At 35.3% G+C, this 22,684-nt stretch overlaps 1 protein-coding gene across 1 annotated transcript in view; it reads right to left on the bottom strand.

Annotated features, from left to right (window-relative positions):
• PLEKHG1 (pleckstrin homology and RhoGEF domain containing G1) overlaps positions 1-22,684 on the bottom strand; it is a 270,972-nt gene that overhangs the window by 187,024 nt on the left and 61,264 nt on the right. Inside the window, exon 2 of the mRNA XM_074187815.1 lies at positions 5,693-5,752. The gene's annotated coding sequence lies outside the window, so the exon portion shown is untranslated. The remainder of the gene's footprint in view (positions 1-5,692; positions 5,753-22,684) is intronic.

Here is a 22,684-nt window from a genome sequence, read left to right as displayed (position 1 = left end):
TATCAGTTGTTGATCTATGTCAATCCAAATAGAAGGGATGAAGGCAAAGAATGTAGCCATCAATAAGCCCAGGAGTAGACTCAAACATATAATGCATCAATCTAAGTAGTATGTAGTAGAATATTTATACATGGTATTGGGGGGGAGTGGGTGTCACTATTTAGCATGCCTTTTAGGATAGCAGCACTAGCTGCTCAAGTCTGGAACTTTTCTAAATTCTTTCATATAATTGACATGGCTGCTTGTACCCTTTTAACTATCTCTCTGCTAAGCTTCAGTCCCAGCATCACCAATTGCTTATTTGACATTTCAAACTGTGTAGCTCAGAGACATCTCAGAATAAATAGGACCCAAACTGATTATCAACTTTCCTCCAATCTGTCCTTCTAAACTTCCCTATTTTTATAGAAGGTATTACCATTCCTTCAGTTTTCCAGGTTCAAACTCTGGTATTACACTTGAATCCTCACTCTCGACTTTACATATCTAATGAGTAACCTCATCTTTTTAATTCTACCTTCAGAATATCCTTGCATGCAAACCCCTTTCTCTACTCACAAAACCACTCCCTTGGATCCTTATCAATTTTCACCTGGATTACTATAGCAACCTCCTAACTGCTCATCCTGCATCAGGTCTCTATTCAATGATTTTTCTTAAGCATAGATGTAACTTCATTACTCTATTACTCAATAAAGTTGTTTTCTATTACCTATAGGATAATAATATACTCTTCTATTTATCTTTTGAAGCCTTTCATAACCTGATCCTAACCCATCTCTACAATCTCATTATCCATTTTTCTTCCTGTAGCACTCTGTGATTCAGCCAAACTGATCTCTCTTTTTCTCACAAACAGGAATCCAATTTCTAGGATCCCACATCCCATCTCCATGTTTTTTTTTTTGTACTGGAAATCCCAATCACCTACAAGGCACTCCTTCCTCACCTTGGCTTCATATAATCCATTTCCTCCTTTGAGACATAGTTCATGAACTTTCTTCTATATGATACCTTTCCCAACTCTCTCCAACTGCTAATGCCTTCCTGTCCAGACCACCTTGTATTCCATTATTGTGAATTTTTTTCTCTGTATATCTATTTTAAATGTACATTCATTATAGATAATGAACTTATTTTCCTGTTAGAATAAAATTCTCTCAATTGCAGGAATTGTTTTATCTTTGTACTTGTATCCACATCTTTCTAGACGGCATAGATAATACCACATATTGTTGTAATTACTTACAAAACATAAGCATTTTTATAAACACTAGCCCTGAAAACCATTAATTCCTAAGACACTGCATTAAGATATGATTGGCTCCAATCTGCTGTGAAAGAAACCAAAGTCAAGCACTTAATGCATTGTATGATTTTTACAAAATCCCTTAGGTAACTATTCATGTCCTCTTGCCCCTGTGCCAAGACCATAGATTGCTGGTTATTCTATTTGAAATGGCAGGCTTAAAACCAAGGGCAATTTTGGTCACTATGTAAATAATTTATGTTACATTTGCTGATAAATCTACTATTATCTCTATGTCTTACTGCCCATCAATGTTAAATAAGAACATTTAAGGCATTAGGATTGTAGCAGCAAGGTCACTTCTTTGTGGCAGAAAGTACAATATCTATGATTTCAACAAAGCAACTATAGCTCATTGTTGGTGAGTCTCAAGGGTAAGAAAACCACATTCCTGCAATACCACGAAGCACTCAAATTTAAGGCTATACATTTTTAATGTGCCACAAGTGACCGTGGTCCTGAAAGGGATACAGTAGGAGGTCTTCATGCAGTTTCTCATGGAAGATCAATTTTCCTTTACAAAATAGAAATGCTGTAAATAGAGGATAAGAATACAATCTAGATCCCTTCAATAAGGGTGAGAGTTAAACTGGATCCAAAGACGGACATCATGCAATAGGCACCAAGACCAATACACCAATACTTTGGAGAATATGGGGGAAACTCTTAAATTATAAACCTTTGTGTACCTTGGAAAATGGGATCCCTTGTCTTTCCTGTCATCTTACTTAGCTGCATTAAAAGAATTTAATTAAATGACTGAGAAAATAGGGGATATCAAGGGGATATAAGGACTCCCCCATCCTTGAGGGTTGCTTGAGTTTCTCCTATTGAATTACTCTGCATTGTAGACAGTTCTGCTCTGTTTATCTATGCTCTCAGGCAACCCACTTTGCTACTTAAACCTCACCTCGGAGGATGAAGGCATTCAAAACAGGACTAAGCAATAAGCTAGAGGGAAATTTAAAGACACTATTATTCAGAGAAAAAAGTCAGATAAATAAGGCATTTACAATTCTCTGAGGAATCAGTGAACCTTTGTCTAAAAACTCAGGAGCATAAACTTTAAATGCATTTTGGCCAGTCTCCATGAATTTTTTTTGCCAGTTGGGATTTGACTACCCCAGAGGTCACCTCTTCAACACTGTGTGACTAATTAAGACCAGTTGTATTGCATCTGCTCAAGAGCCCCACTTCAGAGACTTTGGGAATTAGAGGTGAAACATTTTTCTCCCTGGGATTCCCTTTTTCTCCTGGTTTGATGCTAGATACATATTGGTTTGGCTTATAGCCATGAGGAGAATCCTGATAATTTTATGTCCAAAACTGTCCATTAGAAAATGTTATTTCTTATGGATGCCAATCAGCAAGTGTCTGAGGTCTAAGATTTGAATGCAAGAAGATAAACTATCCTGATTCTAGGTTTGGCACTCTATCCACTGAACCACCTACCTACTCCTAGCCTTCCCTAAAAAGATTTACATGTATTTATGTTGAATATAATTTTTATAATAATTATATATTGATGTGTTATATTCCTTAATAGAACATAATCTCCTGAAGGGCAGAAATTCTCAATTTTGTTTTCATATGTTTAATGCCTGTCACCTAGTAGGTGATTAAGAAATATTGGTTCACTGATTCCTTACTCTAAGACCAAACCTCTATTCAATAGACCATATTGTCTTTTAACAAAATTCAAACAATTTGGAAATGGAGTGTGGGAAGGAACAACTTTGATATAAAGATCTATGAATTTTTTTATGGAGTCTTCTGTATATTACTGGTACAAAGTTATAAAAAAAAAAGCAGAAGGTGGGGGGGTATTCTGGGAAGAGGGAGGAGTAGCCCAGAAATTTCCAGGCTCTCCAGATTTCATCTATAGACAGAAAATTGCCACAAAATGAACACAGAGCAGCAAAAATAAAGGAGTAAAGAAATTGTCCTCCTAAGATAACTTGGGGAGACTTCAGACAAGGAAGGACCTCCAGGAGATGAAGTTTGGCTCAAGTGAAGCATAGATACCTTTAAGTTAACTCCTCTGAATCAACAAACAGTGGGCATGAAGGCAGCTCCGTTGGGAAGCAGACAGACATATTTCCTCTTGGAGTTTGTACAAAACAGCAAAGTTTCAGATAGGATTAGGTACACAGATTGGACCTGTTGTTTCAAATTGACATCTCTGCAAATTAATATTTGGAGAGTGGCCTCAACCTCAAAAACTTTTTCAAAGTCAAGCCCTTCAAACAAACAACAGTAACTATCATCACACAAACTCTAGTGGATCAGTCATAATGGTGAAAAATTTCATCATTCCATAAGTAAAGAAAAACTCAAATCCCAGCGTCTAAGCACACAGTTAATGTAAGAAAGTTACTCTTATTTCTGAGCACACAAACATACTATTACACACATATCTACGCAGTACAGGTGGAGTGCTTGGTCCATCAGTGAAACCAAAGACAGAGGGTAGGAATCCTGAAAGTCAAGTCTTTCTCCTTTTTTCTGCAATCGTATTACCAAATAAACACAACTCCATTTGTTCTCTGGAATGAACTGTTTTTATTTCATTCTATGGAAATGGAGTTGACAATCATGGGCTTCTGACCTGAAACTTTCACAACTGAAATAATGGGGAGGAAAAAAGTTATTTGGACAATGATTAAATCTATGCCTAAAAAAATCATCTTTTCTTTGTAAACAAGAACTCTGGTAATTGAAAGGAAGTTTGGTTCTAATGGGCAGCCATGCTTGAGGATTTATTTTGGCAAACACATTGATCTGAAAATGAGGGATACCAACCATTTCTCTTCTGAACTCAGAAAGAAAATCAACTCCTTTACAAATAGCACACTCAGGCAAATTAATTATTACCTATAAGGCTCAAAGGTCACATAAACATATGTTTATTGTACAAGTCATTATTCTAGGCACCACTACCTTTTAGTTTCCAGGTTCCAAAACCTTCCAATCATAACTTATTCCATCCTTCCCCAAGTTATTAAAGGTCTTCTTTCCATCACTGACAATCTTTAGGGAAAAAAGACAGTTGCTGATGTGAAGCATTGTACCAAATATTGCTGGATTTTGAAGCAAAAATAAAATTCATCCAATTCTTTGAATTCTACTAATTGTTATAATAAGGTTTCATTCTCAAAGAGGACCATGACATCAGGGAGGTGAAGCCATGACATCCAAGTGAATTGGATTTAAGTGAGGAAGTGCTGTTCAAAGACATCAGTCTCTCTTTTCCAGAGCCATGTGAATCCAGTGGTCAGATATAGATCAGAATTACAGGAGATAATCCTGAGTACAGTTGAGCTAAGAAGGAAGAAAAAGGAAAGAAAAGAAGGAAGAAAGAGAGGATAGGAAAAAAGGGAAAAGAAAGGAAGGAAGAAATGAAGGGAGGAAGGAAGGAAGGAAGGAAGGAAGGAAGAGTGTTGTCCAACTAGCCAATTGCAGTTTGAACTACTCACATAGGTTATGACTAACTTTAAAGGAAGAATTTTAAATATCAAATATTTATGACACTATCTATTTAGAAAAAGAGAGTCTAAAATGTTGCATATGTTATGATAATTGCATTTTTTGGGTTTTTCTTTTTTCTCCTATTCTTTCTGTTGCTATGAAAATATTATTGTTTAATTTTGAAACACTTGTCAATTTTAAAACATGAAGAACTTTTCATTTACTTGAAAAATGTACCATGACCTGAACTTTTTAGATTTACTTGCATGCATCTCAAACCCTAGTAAGCATTAAAATTTGTTTATGCTCCTTTAACATTTCAAGTCTTTATAGATGGCTTATAATGTGGTCAGAGTCTGGTAAACTAAAGTGCTTAAGTGAGAGTAAAACTGCTGTCCCGGATCTACAGAGGAGCATATCTCCTTCCTCTCTTCCATTTCCAGCTTCCTTGAATGATAAATAAAGCAGTTATCAAACTATGGTTTATTAAAGTAACATAACAATAAAATAGCATCGAGGTTCTAAATTTAGGAGAAAGCCAGGGTTAAATAGGGCAAGCAGATTTTTTCCCTACCTCATGAGAAACATTCCAAGGAACAACTCATTTATTAACAATGAGTGGACCAAAGGGAATGAATACAGAAAGCTTTCTTAATGGTCTACCTTCTGGACACTCTTTCTTCCATCATTTTTGTCTCCTCTCTCCAATAAATTTCATGCTCACTCTGTAGTATTTTGTAAATAGTTTGTAAAATAATTGCAATGAACATTTTATTACATTGAATAATGAACATCCCATGCCATTACAATGAAAGTGATATTTTATTATCCAAAAGCACCACCAGAGTTGTTTCTGTATCTGAATATTCTGACATTTGTTCAATACAAAAGTATTTAAAATGATAAGTAACTTACTTTGTAAATATGAAGAATTTTCAGTGTGTTCTTCTACAGCAATCCCTCAATTCCCTCTACCTGAATGGGAATATAAAATGAAAACAAAATTACTTTAGATCAAGCAAAATGGTTTATTTAACTAGGGCTTTGGAAACAATGTCCAAATCTTTGTAGAGAGATGTGACATCAAAAATAGTTAAAATTTCCACTTTCCAATTCATTGGAAGAGAGAGAGAGAGAGAGAGAGAGAGAGAGAGAGAGAGAGAGAGAGAGAGAGAGAGAGAGAGAGATAAGGGATATCTAAGTCCATAATATGAAACTATTGATTCAACAAAAGTAATATAACTTTTGTCTTGGGAGCATTTAATACAAAAATGGGTTAGGTTCAATCTGGCAGAACATTGTGAAATTTCAGAAATCCATAAAAATCTAAAGTATATTATCGGCAAATCAGCATTCAAAGTCCTTGTCTCCTATCCCACCTCCAACCTTGATAATCTTGTTACCATTATTCCCTAGATTAAAAATAAAGACTCATGTTTTTACTGAGCTTTGATTGATAGAATACTATGATCTACTGTGAATTGGATGACTATAAAAGTACTATTATTCTCATTTTATATATGAGTAGTTTGAGATTCAAAGAAGTTGAGCAAACTCCTTATGATCATTTAGGCAGTATTATCAAAGCTGGGATTCAAACTCAAGCTTCCCCATGTGAAAACATATGTTCTGATGAACCATCTCAATAGGTCATCCTTGCAACTATATATATCATTGTCTGAATAAAAAGCATCCTCTATCTGCTTAGTTTTTCAAATGTAGATTGTTAGATCAAGCTCTATTGAATGATCTTATATCTTATTTAGGTGGTACTTAATAACAAAGGTAAACTATTATTATCATAATTTACTTATTTATTATCATAATTTCATTCCTGCTTTTATACTTCATAGGTTAAAGGCTGGAAGGGATCTTATGTATTTTTTTGGTTCATCTTTCTCACATTTTAAGATGAGATTGAGACTTGGAAAGAAACACTTGATTAGGAAGTGACAGAGCTGGAATTTGAACCTATATTCTCTCATCTAGTGATCTTTTCATATAGCATGGAAAATGCTATATTGAAATGTCATAAATGTTACAATGACATGGACTATTCTAGTTTTTTTAAAATATCATTCCTACTTTGAATCCATTGTAATGAACACATTTTCTATTAAAAAACAAATGTAAAGATTATTTGTGTGTGTGTGTGTGTGTGTGTGTGTGTGTGTGTGTGTGCAGGTTATTCTTTCCATCTGCAAAATGGACAGTTAAGTCAACTATAGATATAACAAAAAAAATTAACAAACTAAAGATCATATAAGTAGTTTCCAAGTGAATGAGAATTCTTTACAGAAGGTTTACCGGTTTTTGTTTGTTTTTTGCAAAGCAATGGGACTAGGTGATTTGCTCAGAGTCACACAGCTAAATGTCTGAGGTTAAATTTGAACTTGGGTCCTCTTAACTCCAGGGCCAGTGCTCTATCCATTATACCACTTAGTCATAGCTGCTCCCTCTAGGATATCCTTTCTAATTACATTTTATTTGATAACTATAAACAATTTTTATTTCCTTTGAGCATAATTCTTGCTGATAATGTGGACAGGAATGAACACTTGGTTGAGCAATTTTTAAGCTAACTATGATAACCCACAAAATGGATAATCAAGTCAACTACAGCAGATTTATAATCACGTTTATAATTCAAGAAGGTTGACATTTAACCCTCTTCCTTCAATAGAAAACAATTCAAAGTGCATAAAGGCACAAAATATACTTAAGTATCAGAAATATCTATGTTACTCAAAAAATGTAAATATGTTGAGAAATTTTAGTCCATTAGGCTCTGATGATACATATACAAAAGGAGGTTGGCCCTTAAGGAGTTGATATTTTGGGAGGGGGGAGAGGGAATACAGCATATACAAAGAAAATTAAAGAAGACAGTCTGAGGAGAAAAGAAGCATTAACAATTGTGAGTCAGGGAAGGCTTCAGAAAACAAGTCCTGTAAGAGAATAACTGTGGAACAGAATGGAATGAATCCTAGGCATGGAAAATGGATTATACAAATGCACAAAGGTGGGAGATACAATATCAGATCTGGAAAACAGCTAATTGGCTAGTATGCCTAGTACATAAAATACATTAAAAGCAAGTAATATAAAGGCTGAAAAAGTAGATGGCAACATGATTACAAAGGGTCTTTAAAACCAGGTTGAAGATTCTATATTTCATCCTAGACCCCTAAAAATGAGAAGAAAATAACGTTGTAAGAGTTGAATCTCAGAAACTATTGTTACAGAGACAAGGAGGATGGATTAGAGAATGGAGAGACTAGAGGTGGTAAGAACAATCAGGAAGCTATTAAAAAGTTTTAGGTGAGAGGTGATAGGGAGGGGGCAGTTTGAACCTGGGTGGTGGCTGTGAGAACAAAGAGAAGAGTAAGTTTGGGGGAGAGGTGGAGGTAGAACTAATGGAATTTGACATGATTAAATTTGAGAGATGAGAATGTAGAAAGAATTAAGATTACATGCCTGAATTATAGAAATTAATGGTATCTGCAACAGAAATGGAGAAAGGGTGGTCTAAACCATCAATAGAGAGAGAGAGAGAAAAGAAGGTGATCAATTCCATTTTGGACTTCTTGAATAGGAGATAATAATGAGATTCTGAGGTAGCCCAATAACCAATAGGAAACTGGTGCTATAGGAAGTTCAGGAGAGAGTATAAAATGATAAACAGATTGTGGGGCATTTGCAAAGAAATAATGAAACCCATCAGAGCTTAAGAGATCATCAGGGGAAAGGATTTAAAGAGAGAGAAAAGATAAGAACCTAAATTGATACATATAACAGTCATCTATGCCTAGTAAGCAAGAAAGATGATGATGATCCACCAAAGGCAACTGAAAAAGGATAGTTAGACAGTAAAAGGAAAAACAAGTTTATGGAATCCAAGAAAAGACTGTCTAGACTAAGCCAAAAGTCCTATAAAACTATGCTATCCTTTATCCAGCAATACCACTACTAGGTCTATATCCCAAAGAGATCATAAAAATATTTAGAGCGGCTCTTTTTTGTGGTGACAAAGAATTGGAAAATGAGGGAATATCTATCAATGGGGGAACAGTTGGTCAAGTTGTGGTACACGAATGTAATTGAATACTACTGTTCCATAAGAAATGATGAGCCGGTGGATTTCAGAAAAACTTGGTAAGACTTATATGAGCATCAGTGAAGTAAGCAGAACCAGGAGAACATTGTACTCATTCATGGCAACATTGTGTGATAATCAACTATGACTGACTTAGTTCTTCTCAGTTATACAATGACGCAAAACAATGCCAAAAGACTTGTGATGAAAAATTTTATCCACAACCTGTAAAAGAACTATGGAGTCTGAATGCAGATGAAAACATACTATTTTTCATTTTTTAAAATTTATTTTTTGTATTTTCTTTCTCATTTTTTGTTATGATTCTCTTTCATGACATGACTAATATGGAAATATGTTTAACCTGATTGTACACGTATAACATCAGATTGTTTGCTGTCTTGGGGAGGAAGAGAGAGGAAAGGGAGAGAGGAGAAAAATTTGGAACTCAAAACTTACAAAAAAGGAATGCTGAAAACTTTTTATATATAATTGGAAAAAATAAAGTATTATTAAGGACAAAAAAAGAAAAAGATATCTGGAAATTTGGAAGTAGACAACAATGTAAAAAGTGCAAAACAATAAAGGCATGGAAAGATTGAGAAAATGTTCCTGGATTTAGCTGTTGAGAGATCATTGATAATCCTAGAAAGCAATTCCATTACAGTGAGAGGGTCTGATTGCAAGACAATGATAAATGACTTGCTAATGAAAGAGTGGCATCACAGAACATAAATAACACTGTAAGTCCAGAGTCTTGTGACATAAAGAAAAAAAGATATTTAAATGAGAGAATGGCAACACTGAATAAAGTCTATTTGGGAGTAAGGACCAGGGAACATTTGTACAGAAAAAGATTAATAAAAGATAGAAGAGTAAAAGATAAAAGATTAAGATTAAGATGAGAATGATGGAATGATTAATGAAAAAAAAATTCCTGGAAAGGATGAAATCAAGTGAACAAATAGAAGATTAGCTTTAACAAGGAGAAAGGTTACCAGCCTCCTCAACCTTATAGCAATAAAGTAAATGGTGGGTGAAGAAATAGAGAGCTTTTGAGATGAAGGGTAATTTTATTTCAATTACATGCAATGATAGTTTTCAACATTCATCCTTTTGCAAGCTTTTGAGTTCCACATTTTTCTATCACCCTCACTTCCTTCTCCTCCCCTATGGCAGCAAACAATCTGATGTGGATTGTATATGTCCTCATGCTATGTTATGAAAGAAGAATTAGAACTAAGGGCAGGGGTGGCTAGGTGGTGTAGTGGATAAAGTACTGGCCTTGGAGTCAGGAGTACTTGGGTTCAAATCCAGTCTCAGACACTTAATAATTACCTAGCTGTGTGGCCTTGGGCAAGCCACTTAACCCCATTTGCCTTGCAAAAACCTAAAAAAAAAAAAGAACTAAGGGCAAAAATATGAGAAAGAAAGAAAAAACATAAAATTTTTGAAAAGTAAACATAGTATTCTTTTCTCTGCCTTAAGATTCTATATTTTTTTCCCTCTGGATATAGATGACATTTTCTAAAACATGTTTCTCAGGATTATCCTTGATCACTGAACTGTTGAGAGGAGTAAGTCCTCATGATCATCTCACAATGTGTCTGTTAAGGTGTACAATGTCCCACTGGTTCTGCTCACTTCACTCAGCATCAGTTCAGCAAGTCTTTCGAGGCTTTTCTGAAGTCCCAACACTCACTATTTCTTAAAGAACAATAGTACTCCATAATTAATATATCATAACTTATTCAGACATTTCCCAATTGATGGGTATCCCCTCAATTTCCAATTTTTGCCACTACAAAAAGAGCATAGCTCCAAATTGCTCTCCAGAATGGTTGTATCAATTCACAACTCCACCAACAATACATTAGTGTCCCAGGATTCATTCATCCTCTCCAACATTGATCAATTCTCTTTTATTAGCCCAATTTTAGCCAATCTGATTTGCATTCTCTAATCAATAATGATTTGGAACATTTTTTTCACTTGACTCTAGATAGTTTTAATTTCTCTGAATGGTCTTGATTTTCTCAGCAAGTAGTGGACAAAGTTTTCTTTTGGGAGGGAATGAGGTGAGGGAAGTCTTGAAGGCTTGAGGAGAAGGTTTGGAATGAAGACCAGGATAATGAATCTTTTAGGAAAGAAAAGGAATACCAAGTAACAGTAAGGTCTCAGTTGAGATTAGAGGAAGCAGTGTGGGAGGAGAAGAGGTGAAAGCAGGTGGCAGTTATGAAGAATCAAGTATTGACAGGGTGTGAGTGGCAGTAGGAAAGGGAAGCAAGGTAGAGAACAGAACAGAGTTGACTGGGCAACCATAATGTCAAAACTGTGTAAAGATAAAAGTGATATCAGAACAAGGTCAACAACAACCTCCTAGTTTTCTAGTTCCACAGTATCTTTAAGTACCATGATATGCTTCTTCATTCTATCTCAACCATGTGTAGAGATGATCACTCCCTGGCTTTTATTATTACCTGTAACTATTCAAATTCCTTAATAAAAAACAAAACTCTGATAGTCTTATATCAGATCACAATCTCTTATCATTATATCTTTCCTAAACCTCATTCCTCTTAAACCTAACATTTTCTCTTATTGTAACCTTCATTTCCTTCAGGCCATTAGCCTTGCTTTAACTTCACTTCCCCCCCTTCCCATTCTCAACCCTACAATTAGTTCATTTCCCCATGGTACTCAACTCTTTAACCACTTTGCTCTTGCCCTATTGTCACTCAACCTTAGTTGAACCTCACCTCTGAATTATTTCTAATTTATTTTTTATAATTTATATTTTTTATAATTCATAATTCAAATTTGATCCCACCTCCTTACTCACAAAATTACCTACCACTTTAGTTCAGGTCCTTATCACCTAATTATATTATTGCTACAGGTTCTAAATTACCTATCCTTCCTCAAATATCTAGGTTCTGGTCCATTCTTCACTCTGCTGCCAAGTTATTTTCCTTGATTATAGTTTTAACAACTATAAACATCTTATCAATAAAATCCAGGGATTTTCTATTGCCTTTAGGGAAAAAAATTTAACTTCTCTGTTTGTTTTTTTTCACAAACTGGCTCTAGCTTACCTTTTCAACCTTATTGGAGTATAACATTCTGCAATGGAGCAAATCTATGTTTTTCTCACACACAAAATTTGATCTTGGATCTTGTACCTATTCATTGTTCATCCTCCAAGCCTAGAACTCATTTCCTCTTTACCTCCACCTCTTGGAATACTCTTCTTCCCTCAAGCACCCTCAAGACTCAACTCAAGCACCATGTACCCCAGGAACCCTTTTCTGATCCTCTCAATTATTAGTGTGCTGCCCTAACCCTCCCCCCCACAACTATCTTATATTTAAATACTTCATATTATTTTTACTTATATATATATGCACATACAAAATATGCACATGCACATATGTACTTGTAACTTTCATTAGATTATAAGCTACTTAAGAAAAGAGATTCTTATATTGTTTTAAATTATATTTTTAGTACCTCATACAGTTCCTGACTAGGAGAACAGCAGGGAACAAAATGAATAGAGTGGCAAAAAAAGAATAAGAGGGAGGCAGAAGAAGAGATAGAAAGATAAAAAATATGATAATGAAGGGAAATTTCAAAGTTTAAGATCATGGATTTAGCAAGGTTCTGAATGATGATGAAATGAAATATAACATAACAAACTAGGAAGAACACAAGTTTGGAATTGGAGGATCTTGGTATATGTTAGCCCTGTTAATAACTCACTGTGATGACTTAATCTTTCTGAGCCTTTGTCTCTGCTTTTGGGAAAGGGTGGGAGGGTTGACTAAATCATTTCTAAGTTCCCTTTCCATTCCAAATCTAAGGTGATCTAAAGTATGATCATCTTTCTGGGGATCAGGAGTAGAGTGAAGAAGCTGAAGAAGCTAATATCTTAGGGGATATTAGTATTTATACTGAAGATTCCAAGTATAAGAACAGAAGTAGAGGCGGAGAAGACAGAAGGAAAAAAGGAATAGGATGAAGGACCTAATATTACATGCCCATTCTGCTATACACTTTACAAATATTATCTCATTTGATCTGAGTCAGGTGATCTTAGAAGGAAGGGAGAATAACCATTAAATTATATCTATGAGGATCCTGAATAATTGAGACTTATGAATTGAAGAAAGGTGACTGAATGATGGTGGTTTAGGAAAGATCTGAATTTGGTAAGAGAAATATAGAGTAATGTCAACTTTACCTTACGGTACAAATGCATGAGGTGAAATGAAAGAAATAACCAACACCAGAAAGCAGAATGCATAATGCATGATACAAGCAGACAAATTTAAATCTAATATCAGAGGAAGAAAAAAATAACAATTTTGCATGGATTCTAATATAGAGCTATTCAAGAGTGGAAGACTGCCTTGGGAGCTAATGGGTTCACCTTCAATGAAGAGATTCATATAAAGGCTGGATGATCACTTACCATGTATACTGTTACCATGTACACTGTTAAGAGGGGCTACTAGGTGGTACAGTGGATTGAGCACTGGCCTTGGATTCAGGAGAATGGGAGTTTGAATCCGGCTTCAAACACTTGCCACTTACTAGCTGTGTGACCTTGGGTAAGTCACTTAACCCTGATTGCCCCATATCCACAGTCATCTCCAGTCTTCCTGATTCATATCTGGTCATTGTACCCAGATGGCTCTGGAGGAGAAACTGAGACTGGTGACAGCACAGCACTCAAATTCAATTCATGTGCTTGTCATGGCATCACCTCCTTGATGTCAGGATCTTCGAAAATGAAGGACAAACATTATACTATGAAAATTCTTTTTCAGAGACAAAGTAGACTACCGAATTGTTTCTGGAAAAAAATCTCTTGTGGGAAGAATTTCCCACAGGAAACAGAGCTATATGAGTGGAAGACTACCTTCCATTGCCTTGGGAGGTAATGGATTTCCCCTCAACTAAAGAGTTGACTTACTACAACCCATACACTAAGCCATTCCATATTTCATGGAACTATGTAAAAATAATTAAATAAGATGTACCACTCTACAATAACTAAGATTCCCTCATAATATATCACTAGATCACTTTAGGGTTGTCTGAAAATATTGCAAAATGACTTTAATGAAGTTTTGGGCAGGTTGTATAGTTGATAGATTACTGGATTTGGAGTCAGAGAGATTAGACTGTATCCTGGCTCTGCTTAATACTTGGGTGACCTTTGGGTTGATTTATTTATGAAACTTTCTCTTTCAGCATCTATAAAAATGAGGGCATTGGACCAGATATTCTCTAATATCTCTTTTGGCTGTAAGTGATTTGGTCAATTTATCATTAAACTAAAAATGCTATCCTGGGCCCTTCATGGAATGGAACTAATAGATAATGCCCCAATAATTATCATTCTATAATCTACTCTTTCCCTATGAAATGAGAACATCTGTGGGACAAGCAGAGCTGCTTAGAGCTTGGAGATGCTAAAAGAAGTTAGATATTGAATAGCATAGAATAAAATTCTATTTTTTCAATGCAAATAGAAATAGGAGTGAATTCTAGGCAAAAACTGGGGCTGAGGTAGGGAAAGTGACAGCTAGCTGGCAAGTGGATAGAGCACCAGCCCTGGAGTCAGGAGGACCTGAGTTCAAATGTGACCTCAGACACTTAATAATCACCTAGTTGTGTGACCTGCGGCAAGTTACTTAAACCCATTGCCTTGCAAAAAGCAAAAAACAAAAAACCAACAAAAAGGAAATGAGGTAGGGAAAAGATTAAAAAGATGGGTAGGTGATCTCAGAAACCTCTGTTAAGAACCTGTTTGGAACTTAGATTAGACCAACACCTCACACCCTATACCAAGAGAAGATCCAAATGGATACAGGATTTAGATATTAAAAAATACTATAAGCAAATTAGAAGATCAACGACAAGTTTACCTGTTAGATCTATGGAAAGGGAAGCAGTTTGTGACTAAGGAAGAGATGGAGAACATCACTAAAAACAAACTAGTTGATTTCGATTACATTAAATTAAAAAGCTTTTGCACAGATAAAACCACCATAGCCAAGATAAAAAGAAATGTAGTAAACTGGGAAATGATCTTTACAACTAATGTTTCTGACAAAGGACTCATTTCTAAAATATACAGAGAAGTGAATCATATTTTTTTTTAGGTTTTTGCAAGGCAAATGGGGTTAAGTGGCTTGCCCAAGGCCACACAGCTAGGTGATTATTAAGTGTCTGAGACTGGATTTGAACCCAGGTACTCCTGACTCCAAGGCCAGTGCTTTATCCACTACACCACCTAGCCACCCCATTCATATTTTTTTTAAAAAGCCATTCCCCAGTTGACAAATGGTCAAAGGATATGCAAAGACAATTTACAGATGAGGAGATCAAAGCAATCCATAGTCATATGAAAAATTGTTCTAAATCATTACTTATTAGAGAAATACAAATTAAAGCCTCTGTGAGGTCCCATCTCATACCTCTCAGACTGGCCAATATGACCAGAAAGGATAATGATCATTGCTGGAAGGGTTGTGGAAAATCTGGGACACTATTACATTGTTGGTGGAGCTGTGAACTCATTCAACCTTTCTGGAGAGAAATTTGAAACTATGCCCAAAGGGCAACAAAAATGTGCATACCCTTTGATCCAGCAATGCTACTACTGCGTCTATATCCTGAAGAGATGATGGAAAAAGGGTAAAAACATCACTTGTACAATAATATTCATAGCAGCCATGTTTGTGGGGCAAAGAATTGGAGATGAAGTAAATGTCCTTCAATTGTGGAATGGCTTTAAGCTTTGGACTTTTACTATTTGGATTTTCTTTTTTTATTAAATCAAATTTTATTTTTCATCAATGAAAATCTTCCTTTTTTCCTCACCCTGTTCATTGACAAAGCAAGACAAATAAGATCTCTACTTACAAACATATATAATTAAATAAAACAAATTTCTGCATTTGCCATGTTCAAAAAAAATCACAATCTACACTCTGCATCTATTGGGAGATGGGTAGTATGTTTTATCATGAGTCCTATGAAATCAGAGTTAATCACTAAATTAATAAGAGTTTCCTAAATGTCCCTCAATTGGGGAATGGCTTAGCAAACTGTGGTATACGTATGTCATGGAACACTATTGTTCTATTAGAAACCAGGAGGGACGGGATTTCAGGGAAACCTGGAGGGATTTGCATGAACTGATGCTGAGTGAGATGAGCAGAACCAGAAAAACACTGTACAACCTAACTGCAACATGGGGGTGATGTTCAACCTTGAAGGACTTGTTCATTCCATCAGTGCATCAATCAGGGACAATTTTAGGTTGTCTGCAATGGAGAATACCATCTGCATCCAGATAAAGAACAGTGCAGTTTGAACAAAATTCAAGGACTAATCCCTTTAATTTAGAAAAAAACCTGATATCTTATTGTCTGATCTTGCTATCTCTTATACTTTATGTTTCTTCCCTAAGGATATGATTTTTCTCACATCACATTCAACTTGGGTCAATGTACAACATGGAAACAATATGAAGACTGACAAATTGCTTTCCGTGGGGGTGGGGGTGGGGGAGGAAAGTAAGATTGAAGGAAAAATTGTAAAACTCAAAATAAATAAAATCTTTAACAAAAAAGAACCTGTTTGGCTCAATTGTTTATTGTTTAATGTATATATATCCTAAATCAACTCCTACCAGAACCATAAGTATCACAGTTATTTGTATGGGATTGAAGAATGGCATGAAATTGAGGAGGTAGTCTTCTGATTCTAGAATGGTTAGATATCAATAATTCAGAAATAATTCCAGGGATAGCATAGTCAAAAGGGCTTCCTGGTCTAGAGCATAATATATAAAAGGTAAAATTTTGCTTCCAATCCTCAGGGGAAGTTGAGAAATAAGCTATATTTGTTACAGGGAGAGGATACATGGGGTACCATAAATATAACCATATAATAGCACTTCTTACGGTAGCAATGGTAATTAGAGTTGATATTGGTACTCACTGGGAAATGGCTAAAATGTTGTGTTATCTTCTAGTGATGGGAATTAAAGGTGCACAATGAGAAATGACAAAAATGAGGAATTTGTAGAAACTTGTGAGAACTTATATGAACTAATGCAGAATGTAGAAATCAGAGCTAGAATACAATATACACAATAATTTGTGGCTGATATATGTCAGTTGATGTAGTAACAGTATAAAATCACAGATGATGATGTGATGAAATAATCTAAGAACAAATTAATATCTTGTTATTCTTTTATGAAATATTATTGGCCATGCCTGCAAGTTACCCTTAAAAAAACTCATTCTAGGCTGGGAGCAGTTATGAACTGTGATCTCTGAATCTTTACATTAGGAAGCAGTAGGGAAGAGCAGAATTTTTCTTTTCCGTCATCATTACACTTCACAGCTCCTAAACTACCTGAGTTACTTGCTCAATAGAAAATACTTCATTCTTCTTATTTGTCATTTCTTATTGTATAATAATATTCCTATCACTGTATATACTCCAATTTTATCTTAGCCATTTTCTCAATTGGTAGAGTACCAATTTCAACTCTCACTTTCATAAGAATCAGTGTTGTATGTTCATATGGGATTTCATGTGTCTTCTCCCTAAACAGACATCTATTTGCTCAGTAGAAGACATCTCATTCAAAGAGTTTGAGAAAGTCAGAGGCACAGTTGAGAGAGAGCCAAGTCACACAGAAAGACAGAGACAGTCTCTTGATGCCAGAGGAACTTCATGGAATATGACCTCTGGCAACACGAAGAGAGCTAGTGATGAACTTGAGATCCTGAGATCCATCCCTGAAATTGAGAGTCAACTTGCCAAGAGGAGCATACTCCAAGAGCCTGGAAGACAGAATGCCCAGAAGAAATGCTATGCCCAAAGAACTACTGAAAGGATCAGGATGAAAATGCTTTGGAATTGCAGGACCTAAAGGCAAAATAAGGTAAGGCTGGAGGATGTGTCATCAGAAACAATGGAGTTTTTGACTTTCATCCTGTGAATAGCTAAGCAGACCAGGAAAGGGGTCAGTACACTCTTGATAGGGCTGTGTTTCCATGTCAAGTTGTCTTGGTTGGGTAGACCCCTTCTCCCTACCCAACCCATGTCTTCTCTGAAGTTCCCCTTTATTATTGAGAAAAAAATTATTGTTCCAGTTATTCAGGTTCAAAACCTTGATGTTATCATCTATTACTAATTTGAACTCACTCTAATAGTTTTTATATCTATCTCTATCTCTATCTCTATCTCTATACCTATACCTATATCTATATCTACATCTATCTATCTATCAATCTATCTATCTATAACTAGTAATACTACTATTATCACCACCACCACCACTACCTTTACTAACACTACCACCACTACTACTGCTGCTACTACTACTACTACTATCACTACCATTACCACTACTGCTGCTGCTACTACTACTACTACTACTTTTTTATTCTCTTAGATCTGTTCCCTTCTCTCAGTCTACATAGTTTACTTCCACATAAGTTCAAACTTTTCACTTTTTTTCCTTCCATACAGTTTCCATTTTCCTTAAAAGCAGGTCTGACCGTGTCATCCCCTACTTAATAAATTTTAGAAAATTTTTAAAATAAGACAACCTGGCCCCATCCTTCTTTTCCAACATTATTACCTATTACTCACCTTTCAAGCACTCGGAGGCTATTCAAATAGTAAGTGATGGGAAGAATATGAAACCAGATCTTTGGGCTGCAAATATAGACCTCTTTCTACTTATTACATTACTTAAAGTCTCTATTTGCTTTAGGGTAAGGATGGAAGTTAATTTGCCTATTTTGAACTGAGCTAGACTCTTCCCTTAAAATTCTCATGCTTCAAGTATTCATTAAATACTGTTTCAGAAAGTCACTTCTATTTTACTTAGTGGGCTTCAGTAATTTAATAACATTTAGTAAAGTTGCATAAAATATAGATCTTCTGATGAGTCAAGGAAACAAATAACCCACTTTGGCATTGCTGTTTTAAAAGCAAAAGATAATAGAGAAAGTAGCCTCAAAGTTTTAAAAAACTGGAACATTACAGGCCCTTCACAGCAAAATGTCATGACTGTCAGCATATAACTAGGATTGTGAAATACAAATAAAGGTAGAAGCAAGGAATCTCCAAAATACTAAAGAGGGGGTACAAACTGACAAAATAGTTAGAATCTAGCATATATCAAAATGTAGAGTTTTATTTAGAATTTTTTAAAATTCAATTTTAGTTTTTTATTTAAAAACACACATAAAATAAAATATCTTACCGCTAAAGATAGGCATTTCAAAAGATGGCCAAAAGTTTTACAACTCCATGTAAGTAGATGCTTATAAACTACACTTTAATAAATATATTGATCCAAACAATTCACTAGTTTTAAATATTTCCCCAAATAGTTGCTTTTTTGTTTTGTTTTGTTTTTTGCAAGGCAAATGGGGTTAAGTGGCTTGCCCAAGGCCACACAGCTAGGTAACTATTAAGTGTCTGAGGCTAGATTTGAACTCAAGATACTCCTGATTCCAAGGCCAGTGCTCTATCCACTGCTTCACCTAGCCGCCCCCCCCCAAATAGTTGTTAATCTAACTTATTGTGTGCCTTAGATCAAGTGAATATTAAATTTTCATAATTTAATCTGTATTGATTTCATTCTATTTTTCCTTTTACTCAACCCACACAATTAGGTACATCTTTCTAGAAAACTAAAGACCAGAAAGAACTATGAAAGTTTAAAGGCATAATATTATTGTCAATATTTGAAAACCAGTTTATCCAGGTAGTGCAATGGATAGAGTACCAGATCTGGAGTCAGGAAGACCTGAGTTCAAATCTGACTAAAGACACTTGCTAGCTATGTGACCCTGGGCACGTCATTTAACCCTGTTTGCCTCAGTCCCTCATCTATAAAATTAGCTGGAGAAGGAAAGGACAAAGCACTCCAATATTTTTGCCAAGGAAACTCCAAATGACCTCATTAAGAATAGGACAGCACTGAAATGATGGAACGACAATAATAACAATTTGAAAACAACAAGGATAAGCAGCAGAAATAAAATTCTGGTTAGAAATGGGAGAGATTTCAAATCCTTTATTCTCCCAAATATTCTATAAGAAAATTATTTAAATAGATAAGTTCCATGGGCAAAAGAGAAAAAGAAGGTTATTTGCCCATTCTGAAATTGTAAAACAGTAGAGTTGAAAAAAAATAAAGGTTTAGTTTAAAATTGTTTGTTTTGTTTTCTCCTGGGAAGAAAGCTGAATATAGATAGCAGCATATGGATTAGTGAGTTCATTGTAGAACCCATAGTTCAATATTAATTCTGTCCTAATGAATGCTGTAGGCATTCTTTACTATCTTGAAAGTCTCCTTAGAAATTTCTGCCTATCAGATTCTGTATTCCTATTGATTTCTACCATAAGAAGAATTTCATTTTATTGGTCTAGCCTTGTGATTTCAGATGTGCAGGAATTTTTGTAGTGGAAAAGCTTTCCATCAAAGCAGATCTATATTCTTGTTTTTTAACTTACAGTCTGAGAAATTACATAAGGGTATTAGGAGGTTAAGAAATTTGCTTGCTTGCTGGTATGTGTTAGTGGCAAGATTTAAATCAGTCTTCTTGACCCAAGACTAGCCCTTTATCAACTTTGCTCTACTGCCCATCCTAAGTGATAGCAATATCTAAAAAAATTTAAAAAATTTAATCAATACATTAGGATACATTTAAGAATAAGTTATCTTCCATAATCACATACTTAAATGAAAACATGTAATTCATAAACCTATAAAATAAAAATTATAAAACTGAAAACACTGAAAACCTTTGTGGTTACATAAGATATTGGAGAGGTCATATGTATATAGGTGAAAGAGGTATAGGCAAAGAAAAATGTATCAATCATAACAACAATGGACATTTATATAGTTACAAAGCATTGAGGCAGTCAGTGACCCAGCAGAGAGATGCTAAATCTGGAGTTAAGAAGAGCTGAACTCTATATGACTCTGGGACTATCCCTTGATCTCTCTTTGCCTCACTTTCTTCACTTATAAAATGGTGACTTCAGATACCTCCTAAATTTGTTATCAGAATTAAATGAGATAAATTCGTTAAGCACTTAGCACAGGGTCTGGCACAGAGTAGACACCTATTTTAATGTTGTTCAATTCTTCTTAGTCACTCATCTTGTCTGACTCTTTGTAATCTCATTTGAGGTTTTCTTTGTTTTTGGCAAGGTAATGAGGTTAAGTGACTTGCCCAAGGTCACATAGCTAGGCAATTATTAAATATCTGAGGATACATTTGAACTCAGGTCCTCCTGACTCGAGGGCTGGTGCTCTATCCACTGTGCCACCTAGCTGCCCTGGTTTTCTTAGTAAAGATACTGGAATGGCTTGTCTTTTCCTTCTCTAGTTCATTTTATATATGAAGAAATTGAGGCAAACAGGGTAAAGTGATTTGCTTCCCTCAGTAACTTAATTCATGCAACTTCCTTCTTTCCTTCTATCCTTCCTTCCTTCTTCCCTCCCTCTCACTTTTCCTTCATTTCTCATATGCATTATCTCTGAGGATGATGTCCAGAATTATGGACTACTATTTGGCTGTTCCATTGGCAACAGGACTTTTTGATTTAAAAAATAAAGTTCAGAAAGAATTTCTGAACTATATTCTCTAAAGAGATTCATCATATTAACTGCTCCCCTGGAAGCTTTAAAGATATATGAAGAATGTAAGGATGGTAAGCCTCAGTATTAAAATAATCCAGTACTTGCTTATTTATGACCATGGAGAGCTACCACAACTGGACAGGTAAGGGAATACTACCAAGTGAGCTGCTAAATGTCCTGAAGAGGGTCAGGATCATAAATTTAGAGCAGAAGAATCTTTACAGTTCAGTGAATCCCATTCCCTCATTTTACAGAAGAAATTGAGGTCTAGGTAGATTAAATGATTTGCTCAAGGTATATAAGTAACAAATAACAGAGTCAGGATTTGAATCCCAGGTCCTTTGTTTACAAAATTCCTCATTCTTTTCAATATACTCCTACTCCTCTTTTCAGAGGAAGCCTCTATATTTATTGCTTTTCCTCAAGAAAAGCCTCCTTAAGAGATTTCCTTCTTTCTTCCTCTACCCCCCCATCTCTTTCAGAAAAAGTTGTCTCCATAGGTAAGTGAGGGATGTAGGTTTTCATCAATCAATCAAATAATTTATTAAGTACTTTGTATTGATCAGGGTCCATGTAGGGGATTCAGACAAAGGAGTAAAACAGTACATGAAGCTTATATTATACTGGAAATAAAAGTGCCATGCATATGTATATAGGTACATGGAAAATGAATACAAAGTGATTTTTTTTCTTTTATGGTGAGGAATGGTTCTAGAGCTGAAGGGAATCAAGAAAGTCTTTATGTAGGGCACTTGAGTCTTGAAGGAACTAGGAATTCTAAGAAATAAAGATGCTGGAAGGATTATGTTCCTTGCATGAGAGACAGCTAGTCAATAAAAAGGCATTAAAATAGAAAATGAAGTCTATGCAGAATGATTTTTGAAGATTAGGTTGACTGGACCATAGAGTATGAGAAGGGAGGAGCAGTAGTTACTGAAGTTAGAAATGTAGGTTGGAGTCAGGTTGTAAATGATTTTATATGCCAAGGGATGTACATTTTAAGCTAAAAATATAATAAGATGCTACTGGAGTTTATTTAGTAGAAGAGTGAAATGATCAGATCTGGCCTTTGACCAAATCACTTTGGCAACCATGTTGAAGACAA

The sequence above is a fragment of the Macrotis lagotis genome, chromosome 5, assembly GCF_037893015.1.
Source record: "Macrotis lagotis isolate mMagLag1 chromosome 5, bilby.v1.9.chrom.fasta, whole genome shotgun sequence".
NCBI classification, from domain to species: Eukaryota; Metazoa; Chordata; class Mammalia; order Peramelemorphia; family Peramelidae; genus Macrotis; species Macrotis lagotis.
The sequence above is the reverse complement of the archived record's forward strand: the minus strand, read 5'-3'. Positions and strand labels throughout refer to the sequence as shown.